The sequence below is a fragment of the Gorilla gorilla genome, chromosome X, assembly GCF_029281585.2.
Source record: "Gorilla gorilla gorilla isolate KB3781 chromosome X, NHGRI_mGorGor1-v2.1_pri, whole genome shotgun sequence".
In the NCBI taxonomy this organism is placed as follows: Eukaryota; Metazoa; Chordata; class Mammalia; order Primates; family Hominidae; genus Gorilla; species Gorilla gorilla.
In genome coordinates this window covers 62,793,845-62,805,493 of record NC_073247.2, presented here as the reverse complement: position 1 = coordinate 62,805,493, position 11,649 = coordinate 62,793,845, and the positions used below count along the sequence as shown (strand labels likewise).

At 44.6% G+C, this 11,649-nt stretch overlaps 1 pseudogene; it reads right to left on the bottom strand.

The window, feature by feature from the left end:
* Positions 1–1,852: 1,852 nt before the first annotated feature.
* Positions 1,853–9,718, bottom strand: LOC115932247 (putative protein SSX8; annotated as a pseudogene).
* Between the last annotated feature and the right edge of the window lie 1,931 nt (positions 9,719–11,649).

Sequence of the window (11,649 nt, the reverse complement as noted above, 5' to 3'; positions counted from 1 at the left end):
GTGGGAGGATTGCCTGAACCCAGGAGGTGGAGACCAGCCTGGGTAACATAGTGAGACTCTCTAGACAAAACCTAAAAAAATCAGTGGGGCGTGATGGTGCATGCCTGTAGTCACAGCTACTCTGGAGGCTGCTGTGGGAGGATCACTTGAGCCCAGGAGTTCAAGGCTGCATTGGGCTATGATCATGCCACTGCACTCTAGCCTGGATAGAGCAAGACCCCATCTCTAGAAGAAACAAACAAACAAACCAAGAAACCCAACAACGGGAAACATCTTCCTCTAGAATGGGGGTCAGAAACATCTGTCTGCCTTGTTCCCTGATGTCTCTCCAGCACCTAGAACAGCGCTCAGCATGAGTATGCACTCATTAGTTTTTTGTTGAATAAGTGACTCGTTTGACACAGCAATTCCACTTCTAAGAATCTTTCCTAAAGAAATATTCATACACATGCAGAGAGCTGTGTGCACAATAATGAGAGGAGCAAACAACTGGGGAACGTTTGCAAATGTTTATTAACTGTCAGTGACTGATAGAGGGGAATCGGATGAGGGGAGTACAAGCAGATGGGAGATGCTTATAGTGTTACTTTGTGTGTGTGTGTGTGTGTGTGTGTGTGTGGTGTGTAAATGCAGAGGAAAAAATCGGAAATTAAACACTCAGACCTCCCCTCAGCAGTCACATCTGGGGAGAGAGGAGGGTAGTGTTGTTCTATGGAGAGAATACCTGACTATACTTGTTTTCTAAGGTAGGTGCATGGATACACAAACCGAAATATGCATTAAGTATGTCTTGCTGATCAGTGAAAATGTTAATATCTAACAGAATGGCACACTGTAAGAAAGTACAACGTAAACTCTAACATCGAACTCTTGGCACACTAAGAAAAATGACGCTCAACTTTTCACTGTTGTGAACACTTGCTTTCACTTGCTGTGCAGCTGATGACGAGGGGTCCGCAGCCATGCCCATGTTCGTGAAAGGTCACCACGTTCTGCTTCTCATCATGGGCATGTGTCGTATCCCCGAGGCTGAGGCAAGAAGAGAGAAGGAAAGTAAGTGGCAGTGAGTTCCCACCACGTGACAACTCAATCTCAACTCCTCCTGACCTGCAGACCCTGCACACTCTGATTCTGTCCTACCTCAGGACCTGCACACGCCTTCCACGGTTCCTCGAAGTGAACCAACTGTTCGTGCCACAGTGACTTCTTCGCCTGGGTTATCCATTCCTAGGCTAGAGGAAGGTGTGGCCCGCATATCAGGGCTGACCTGGGGTTTGGGACCCCACAGCATCCTGGGTAGGGAGCATCACTGGATATACAGGGTAGAGAGTAGAAAGAGCATGGGAAATCGGCCGGGCGCAGTGGCTCATGCCTGTAATCCCAGCACTTTGGGAGACCGAGGCAGGTGGATCCCGAGGTCAGGAGTTCGAGACCAGCCTGACCAACATGGTGAAAGTTCATCTCTACTAAAAACACAAAAATTAGCCGGGTGTGTGGGGTGCACACGTGTAATCCCAGCTACTCAGGTTGCTGAGGCAAGAAAATTGCTTGAACCGGGATGTGGAAGTTGCAGTGAGGCGAAATCGGGCCACCACATCCAGCCTGGGCGACAGAGCAAGAATCCCTCCAAAAAAAAAAAAAAAAGAAAGAAAGAAAGAAAGAAAGAAAGAAAGAAAGAAAGAAAAGAAAGAAAAAGAATGGGAAATCTCATCATTCAGCCTCAATGCTGTACACTAGAAAATTATGAGAAGGGAATGATTTGGGGAGCAAGTGACAGATGGGATACCAGTATCATAACAGAATAGCACATCTGCAGGGATGTGGGGGGTGAGTGGAAGGTTCACTTACGGAGTTACTCGTCGTCTTCTTCAGGGTCGCTGATCTCTTCATAAATCACCAGTTGCTTTCTCTCACGCAGTCTGTGGGTCCAGGCATGTTTCCCCCTTTTGGGTCCTATGATGAAGAAGAGTTGGAAGATGAGGGCTGGGTAGATTGGAGAGTGTTAGGCTCTGTTTTCTCAAAAAAAGGAGATGCCTCCCCCCTCCCAAGTGCCCATGGGCCTTCTTTATCCAGTTTTTCACATTCTCTGGCTTAGAGAGGCTGAGGCCTTAGATCCACACCAACATAGGCCAAATGCCAATTAAAGTTTTAGCTTCTGGCTCCTTCCGTTGTCAGGTTTAGATTCCCAACGTCTTCACTTACAGGAACATTCACCCATACCTCCTTTCATGCTGCACGTATTTGTTAAGGGCACAGAGGCATACCTTGTTTTATGGCACCTCATTTTTATAGTGCTTTGCAGATACTGTAATTTTTTGAGGGGAATTCTCACCAATGTTACACTTTTCTGTTATTAGTATATCTGTTATGGTGATCTGTAATCAGTGAGCTTTGATGTTATTATTGCAATTGTTTTTGTTGTTTTTTAGTCTTTAAAATAGTTTTTTTATTTTTGTGGATATACAGTAGGTGTACATACTTATGGGGTATGTGAGATGTTTTGATACATGTATGCAATGCGTAATAATCACATCATGGAAAATAGGGTATCCATCCCATCAACCATTTATCCTTGTGTTACAAACAATCCAATTACACTCTTTTAGTTATTTTTAAATGTATGACTAAGTTATTATTGACAATAATCACCCTGTTGTGTGTAAATGTTTTGGGGGTAACAGGAACTCCACCCAGAGAAGATGACGAACGTAATTGATCAATGTTGTGTGTATTCTGACTGCTCCACAGATGAGCGCTTCCCCGACTCTTTTCCTTTTCTTGGGCCTACCTATTCCCTGAGACACAGCAATACTGAAATTAGGACAATTAACAATCCTACAATGGCCGCTAACAGTTCAAATGAAAGGAAGAGTTGCATTCTCTCGCACTAAATCAGAATCTAGAAATCGCTAAGCTTAGTGAGGAGGGCATGCTGAAAGCCAAGATAGGCTGAAAGCTAGGCCTCTTGCACCAAATAGCCAAGCTGTGCATGCAAAGAAAAGTTCTTGAAGGAAAGAATAGTATATAATGCAAGGGAAAAGTTCTTGAAGGAAATAATAATACTAATACCCAGTGAACACATGAATAAGAAAGCAAAACAGCCTTACTGTTGAAATAGAGAAAGTTTGAGTGATCAGGATAGAACATGAAACCAGCCACAAAATTCCTTTAAGCCAAAGTCTAATTCAGAGCAAGACCCGAACTCTCTTCAAGTCCATGAAAGCTGAGAGAGGTGAGGAACCTGCAGAAGAAACGTGTGAAGCTAGCAGAGGTTGGTTCATGAGGTTTAAGGAAGGAAGTCATCTTCATAACATAAAAGTGCAAGGTGTAGCAGCAAACCCTGTTGGAGAAGCTGCAGCAAGTTATCCAGAAGATCTAGCTAAGATCACTGATGAAGGTGGCTACACTAAACAACAGATTTTCAATAAAGATAAAATAGCCTTTTATTGGAAGTAGATGCCATCTAAAACTTTCACAGCTAGAGAGGATTCACTTCAACTTTGAAAGAAGTTCTAAAGTGGCTAAATGCTATCGAATAGCATCACATACTACAGAGAAATCTTTCATGAAAGGGAGAGCTAATCCATGTGGCAAATTTCACTGTTGTGTTCTTTTAAGGCACTGCCACAGCCACTCCACCCTTCAGCAACCACCACCTTGATCAGCCAGCAGCCATCAACACTGAGGCAAGACCCTACACCAACAAGAAGAGTGTGACTCACTGAGGGCTCAGAAGATTGTTAGCATTTTTTAACAATGAATTATTTTAAAATTCAGGTATGTACATTTTTAGACATAATGCTATTGCACACTTAGTAGAGTACACTATAGTGTAAACATAATGTTTTTATGCACTGCGAAACAATCGAAAAACAATGTGTGTGACTCACTTTATTGCAGTGGTCTGGAACCGAATCTGCAATATCTCTGAAGTACACCTGCATTGGGTATCAGGCATTGAGCTGAGTAAGATATGATCCCAGGTTATCACTGATAGAATCGCTTGAGCACCTTTCATGTCATCAGGCCTTCTAGATTAAATTTAATGTCTCCAAACAATTTATGAACTATGATTCTTTATTTCCATCTTATGGACTAGGAGTCTGGAGCTGAGGAAATTTGGAAGACTTGCCCCAAGTCACGTGGTTTTTTATATGGGTGACAACTCCAGTCTGTGTCTCTGGAAGTCATGTCTAACATCTCATCTGGAGCTGGGCGAGCTCCTCAGCCCAGCCTGGACCCAGACTTGTCTGGGATCCATGCCACACACCCAGTCCACACACCTGAACATAGCTAGAAAAGCCAGAGGAGTTGTTCCCAAATTGATTCCTCTTACGAGATCTCTTATTAATCTTCTCAGAAGTATTTGCTTTTCCCGGGGGGGCGCAGCTGTTTCCCATGGTTCTGTGGGCCAGATGCTTCTGACACTCCCTTCGAATCATTTCCTTCCTCTGCTGGCTTCTTGGGCATGATCTTTATAATGTGAAGGTCACAGATAAACAGAATCAGTGACATTTCTATAGTGCTTTAGAGCTTACAAAGCATCTTCACATGCATTACCTTAATCAATGTTCTCAACAACGCTGGGAGAGTTACACTTGCCTAAATAAGAGAAACCTGGGAGATTAGAATCAAAAGGAATGGCCTAAATGAATGAGGTTTCCAGGGTTAGAATGCTTATCTTCACACTTTTTTAAGACTGGCATTCTTGCAAACAGCAGAAATCTCCATGTGATTGAGAGTGCGGTACACAGAAGATTTGGAGAAAAATAGCATTCTAAGAATTCACAAGGTCTAAAAAAGGAAGAACTTCTATAAAATACAAGGGATCCCATATAAGCTTGTAGACAGCTGCTCAGAGAGTAAATGTAAAAACGTAGAGAGGGGACAAAACACTGCTGGGAAAGATGGTGTGGGGAGATGAATACAGGGAAGGGAGAGGGAAAGAAATGGTTTGCTGAAATTTATCTAGCCAGCAAAGAAAGCAGTACCAGATATGGCATACCACCCTACCGAGGCACCAACATTGAATGTGTAATTCAGTGAGGTGGTACCCATACCAATTCTGGTTGCATTGGGATGTGTCACTGACCAACAATCTTAAGCTACTTTTTTTTTTTTTTTTTGACAAAGTCTCGCTCTGTCACCAGGCTAGAGTGCAGTGGCGCGATATCGGCTCACTGCAATCTCCTCCTCCCCTCCTTCCCGGTTCAAGTGATTCCCCTGCCTCAGCCTCCCAAGTAGCTGGGACTACAGGCAGGCGCTACCAGGCCCCACTAAATTTTGTATTTTTAGTAGAGATGAGGTTTCACCATGTTGGCCAGGACGGTCTCGATCTCTTGACCTCGTGATCTGCCCGCCTTGACCTCCTAAATTGCTGGGATTACAGTCATGAGCCACCGCGCCCGGCCCTTAAACTACTTTTTACTCAACTTCCTCACTTATGAAATAGTGAATAATACATGTAAAATAGACTAAGGGAAAGTCCTCTCTAAGCTTGTAAACGTTGTTCAAATGTAATAATAATAACAATGAATACCTTTCTGGATCCTTCTTTGAATTCGTTCTCCATACTGGCAACCCAGCTCCCAGATCCCTTTACCCTCTAAACCAGAGCTGAATCTGCACTTCCAGAATCACTCATTCAGGGGCCTCTGAGGGATCCCCTGGGCTGGGACTGGGGCTTCTCGGATGCCCCAGGTGCAGACAAAGCCCTTAAGGAGCTCAAGGAGGGGCCAACAGTCAAAGCGATTCCTAAGCCATGGGAGTGGCCCCGGTAACAGAAGAGAGGCCAGCTGGTCCTTCCTGTTGCAAGAGTGGGTGTCTCAATGGAAGAACCAGCAGGCCCTATGGGGTGAAGCCCTAGTGAGCAACATCTGAACTTCATAAACAAATACAAACGTGAATGAGCTTTAAATGGCTTGAAGCTCTGGATTAGACTACCACTGCCACTGCGCCCCAGGAAAATTCTTTAACATCTCTGTACCATGATAGCCTCATTTTATTGTTATATTGCTGATAATTATGGTCTATAACATGAACTATTATTCTTTACTTCCACTTCGTGGACTAGGAATCTGGAGCTCCAATAACTTAGAAGATTTGTGCCAAGTCACATGACTTTTATATGGATGACAACCGAAGTGTGTGACTCATTACTATTTGGAGATAATAAAAGAAACAACATCATAGAGGTCTTCTTATGGATTAAATAAATTCATCCATGTGAACTGCTTAAAATAGTATCTGGCATCACTATGAAAACAAAAGAAGTATTAAGGATCACAACTGTCAGTATTATCAAGCCGTCGGTGCTACATAAGTTGTTGTGATAGACATGGGGAGAAAGAGGCAATGAGGGCATTTTTGATATTCTCCCACTCTTATCAGTGTTCACATCCATGAAGGGAAAAAGGTTCTCTCGTCCTTTAGATTTGAGAGATACTCACCTTCGGGATGATTCTCTGGAGCCTGCCAAAAGTCATCTGAGGACGTTCAACTGGAAGAGAATACATCAGAATTTTTCTTTGTTGGTAAAGATTTCCAAACTCTAGAGAGACTTCTGTCGCATGAGGGCATTCTGCAGCAGAGGGTTATGAGTCCACTCATTGTTGAGGAGTTATTTGAGATTTGCTTCTGAATTATGTTTAGTCATGGTTGGTTCATTTATCTGTGGCATCAGTTCAGAATTTCACATCTCATGGTTTGTCAAATGGGGGTTAAATCCCATCACAGTCTCATCTTATTCTATTACATATCTTTTACTTTTACCCAAATAATTAAATTGATTGGTTGGGAATGTAAACTGTAATCACTCAAGATGTGCAACAACTAAAAATCACTGTACACTTCAAATGGGTGAATCTTATGGTATGTGAATTAAGCTGTTAACTGTGTGATGAACCATGGATGATTTGGTCCAGTGGCTCTGAAATATTTTCAGTACAAAGACACTCCTTTAACGTCAAAAACTTGGCAGATACTCAAGCACTGGCTTTTCAGATCTCTTATAGTGATTGCGGGAGATTGTAGAATCTGGCCTGTTTAGTTGGGGAGTAATAGGTCTATTGGAGACGGTTTGGACATTCTGACCTTGTCTTATGATTGTATCGTCAGAGCAGAAGAGCAGGTAAACACATATGACCCCTTTATATTCCTGAAATGCACAAAGATCTCTACCGAAGAACCTGTCTTTTTTTCATCCTATGTTATCTCTGCTCACTGACAATTGGGAAAGCTCTCTGTGTGTTAGATGAGGGATCACTCTTTCAAACTCACTTCCAAGCTCATCATGGAGAATTTGGGTTGTTTGGGAATGAGAAGATATCTGGTTTTAATAAAGTACAGAGAAACAGCGATCTTTATTACCTAATGTGTTCATCACCCTCTCTCTTAAGATATTTATCCAATATCTACATGCTGTTAATGAAACAATCTCTGGAAGTTTTTGGCGGATCTACACTTTTAACATTTTCTTTTTTTTCACTTTTAAAATTGTCTTAACTGTCCTTTCATTCATTAACAGTGTGTAGCAAGAACAACATGTCCTTTAAAAAAGAAATATTTCAAACACACAGAAAAGTATGGGGAATAATATTAAATTCAGTCGGATCTCAACATTACCCCACAGCTATGTTAGGTCTGATTTATTTATTCAGAATGTTAGAAACACTAGAAACGGCCTGGGTGCAGTAGCTTACACCTGTAATCCCAGCACTTTGGAGGCTGAGGAGGGTGGATCACCTGAGGTCAGGAGTTTGAGACCAGCCTGGACAACATGGTGAAACCCCGTCTCTACTAAAAATACAAAAATTAGGTGTACATGGTGGTGGGTGCCTGTAATCCCAGCTACTCAGGAGGCTGAGGCAGGAGAATCCCTTGGACCCAGGCGGCAGAGGTTGTAGTGGGCTGAGACTGTGCCATTGCACTCCAGCCTGGGCGACAAGAGCAAATCTCCAGTTCAAAACAAAAACAAAAACAAAACAAAACACACTATCAACAAGTCATGACTGAAGCTGTCTGTGCAGCACTCACCAATCCCTGCCCCCGCCCCTTCTCCATTTACAGCCAGTCTCCTCAATTTGATGCCTTTTTATTCGCATTTATGTTTTTATGCATTTACCATTTACTTATTATCCATGAAAATACATATTACTGTTTTGCATGCTTTAGAATTTTATGAATAGCCTCTGTAGTTAACTTTCTGTATGCAATTTTTTTTTTCACTCAACGCTGATGTGTATGAGAGAACAAATGTCAGAGGATCTTTCCCAGGTAGCTGAGCTGAAAAGCAACTGGGCTTCAGGAGACCTTTCCAGCCACTTCCCATCTACTCACCCTGAATCCTGCGGTTACAGTCATTATCAAAATCATTCCCCTGGAAGTCTGTGGCCTGTTTATTACACATGAAAGGTGGGAGGGTGACATTTAAACCTAGAAAGAAGCGAAATGTTTATTCCTTAAGGGACAAACTTAGGCCTGGCACGGTGGCTCATGTCTGTCGTACCAGCACTTTGGGAGGCTGAGGCAGGAGGATTGTTTGAGGCCAGGAGTTCAAGATGAGACTGTGTAACATAGAGAGACCCCCATATCTATAAAATATAAAATAAAATTAGTTGGGCATGGTGGCATGTGCCTGTAGCCTCAGCTATTCCATTGGCTGGGCAAAAGGATTGCTTGAGCCCAGGAGTTCGAGGCTGCATTGAGCTATGATTGCACTACTACACTCTAGCCTAGGTGACAGAGTGAGACTCTGACTCAAAAAAAAAAAAAAAAGGGAGAGAGAGAGAAAAAGACAAGCCGAGAGAAGGAAGGTAGGGTGGGAGGTGTGCTGCAATGCCACAGAGACCGTTGGGCTCATCAGAACAGACGCCTAAGGGAGAGAAAAGTGCAGGGTCCAGGTACAAGCTCCACTATGGCCAGTCCCTGCCCTCAGCTCTGACAGGATACAGAAGAGCAGAACACCCAGAAGCTGCCTTGCGATTTTTCCCTGCACAAAAGGAAAACGTGAGGTACTTTCTGCAGCCTAAGAAGTAGCCAAAGCAGGAAAAGGGATGATCATGTATCCCCAGACTTGTCTGTTCCTACAACTTTCTGTTACCTAGTTTAGTCATGGCCTCATAGTTTCTCCTCATATACACATAGCTGATTTTTTCCGAGGATTTCATCTTTTCCCACTCTTTCTTAGAGAAGTATGTGGCAATATCATCGAAGGCCTAAAAAAAAAAAAGAAATTTTGGCGGCGACTCAGCTAGGTATGTCTGCCATTCAGCTGGAGCCACTTCCTGTGTGCTGGATCTGGGAAGTGAGGATGATAATCCGTCCTGGTTGATGCCACAGCTAACTGAGAGACCACGGGGGACCTACCCTAGCTTCTCCCGTGGCACACATTAGGGCTTTAATGCTGCTGTCTGGCTCTCTTCCCACCTTCCAGAATGGACTGAGAGTTACCAAATGTAGTGCAAGGTCACAGACTTGTCTCCAGGGATGCTAAGTGATGACAGAGTGCAGGTGGGAGGCTCCCAAGGGTCCAGATCTCCCCCGAGACCCTGCTCCTTGTCCCCAGTACCTCTGTCCTCCCCTCCTCAGAAACCTGGTCACCCTACTCTGTCCCCTGGACCACTGCTATGCCCTCTCCAGGTCACCTTACCTTGCTTCTCTTCTCTGATGTTTTAGCATCATCCCTGGGTCTCTTTGCAAAGGCGTCGTCTCCGTTCATGTCCCCAGGAGCAGTCTGACTTGCAAGAGAAACAGCCTGAGACTTTCTAGCCACAGGACCTTTGGTCCTGTGGAGGCAGAAATCAGTGAAGGCCGGCCACACTCAGTCACTTGGAATTAGGGGTTGCATGTCTGCATTCGGGGCTTATCTGTCCCTGAGTAAGGACATGGGGAGAAGTCAGATGAAAACAGGGAGCCTGGAGTCTCTGGGAGAAGTATTGCTTGGGGATGACAGGTTTCCTAGCAGCCTTGAGTCTTTGGGAGGCGTTTGGCTAATGTTGTTAGTAGTTTCCCTGGGGCTAGGCTTACCCTGAAAGATGTACAGACCCTTGTTGGGGAGGCAGGGACGTGACTGTGTAATTCTATTCAGTGGGGGCGTTCTGACACCCCCATTCAATAAATAAAGGGAGGGAAGTGAGTCCCAGACATAACCTGGTCTCTCTGGTGATGGATCTGATCAGGCAGAGGGTTGAGGGGTTCTGTTCTGTTGAAGAGAAATGACCTTCACTAATATGAACAGATTTAGAGGCTATTACTCGGTGATTTGTAAATTATTAGAAGGAAGACAGCTAGAATCTCTGAGACTAGATGAGCCTGCCATCACTTACAGAAAATGTGGGGTGTTTCAATTTGCAGCAATCGGCCAGGCACAGTGGCTCATGCCTGTAATCCCAGCATTTTGGGAGGCCGAGGCATGCAGATCTCTTGAGCCCAGGAGGATGAGACCAGCCTGGGAAACATAGCAAACCCCTCATTTCTACAAAAAAAAAAAAAAAAAAAAAAAAAAAATCACAAAAATTTAGCTGGGGGCAGTGGCACAGGCCTGTAGCATCTCAGCACTTTGGTCAAGGGGGGCGGATCGCTTGAGCCCACGAGGTCGGTACCAGCCTAGCCAACCTAGCGAAACCCTCTACTAAAATAAAATAAAATAAAATAAAATAAAAAGTATTAGTGGGGGCGGGGTGGTGCTCGCCTGTAGTCCCGAGGCCGAGGCAAGAGGATCTCTTCAGCCCAGAAGGTCGAGGCCAGCCTGGCCAACATAGCAAAACCCCATTTCTACTACTACTAATAACAACAACAACAAAATAACATCAGCGAGGTGGTTCTTGCCTGTAGTTCCGAGGCTGAGGTGGGAGGATCACTTGAGCTGAGGAGGTCAAGCCCAGTCCGGCCAACATAGCGAAACCCTGTCTCTAGTAAAAAGAACAACAACAAAACTAGCAGGGGCAGAATGGCACACATCTGTAGTCCTGAGGCCAAGGTGCGAGGATCGCTTGAGCCCAGGAGGTTGAGGCCAGCCTGGCCAACATAGTGAAACCCGGTTTCTACTAAAAAAAAAAAAAAAAAAAAAAGCGTGGGCAGGATGGTGCACTTCTGTAGTCCTGGGGCCGAGGCGGAAGGATTGCTTAAGCCCAGGCGGTCGAGGTCAGCCTGGCCAACATAGTGAAACCATCTGTACTAAAAAAAATAAAAATAAAAAATACTAGTGAGGGTGGGGTGGTGCGTGCCTGTAGTCCCAAGGCCAAGGTGGGAGGATTGCTTGAGCCCAGGCGGTTGAGGCCAGCCTGGCCAACATAACGAATCCCTGTCTCTACTAAAATACCCCCCCCAAAAAAATACCAGGGGTGGGATGATACAGGCCTGTACACCCAAGGCCGAGGCGGGAGAATCCTCCATGATGATCGTCCTGAAAGGCATTAGTTGTCTTTCAGTCCTCAAGATTTTCAGAACCCCAAGCACTTGACGGCCCTACAGAAGCTTCCTCCTTTTCTATCTGCCCCGATTAGCCCATCTAGGGTGTCCCTTGAAGAGAACCTACTTCAGAGACAAAGCAGTGGTGGCGAGGTCGGCAGCAGTGGTGGTGAGTTGGCAGCAGTTGGTGGTGGCTGGAGGAGGAGAAAATATTCTGCAATGTCACTGCTCCAGGATGAT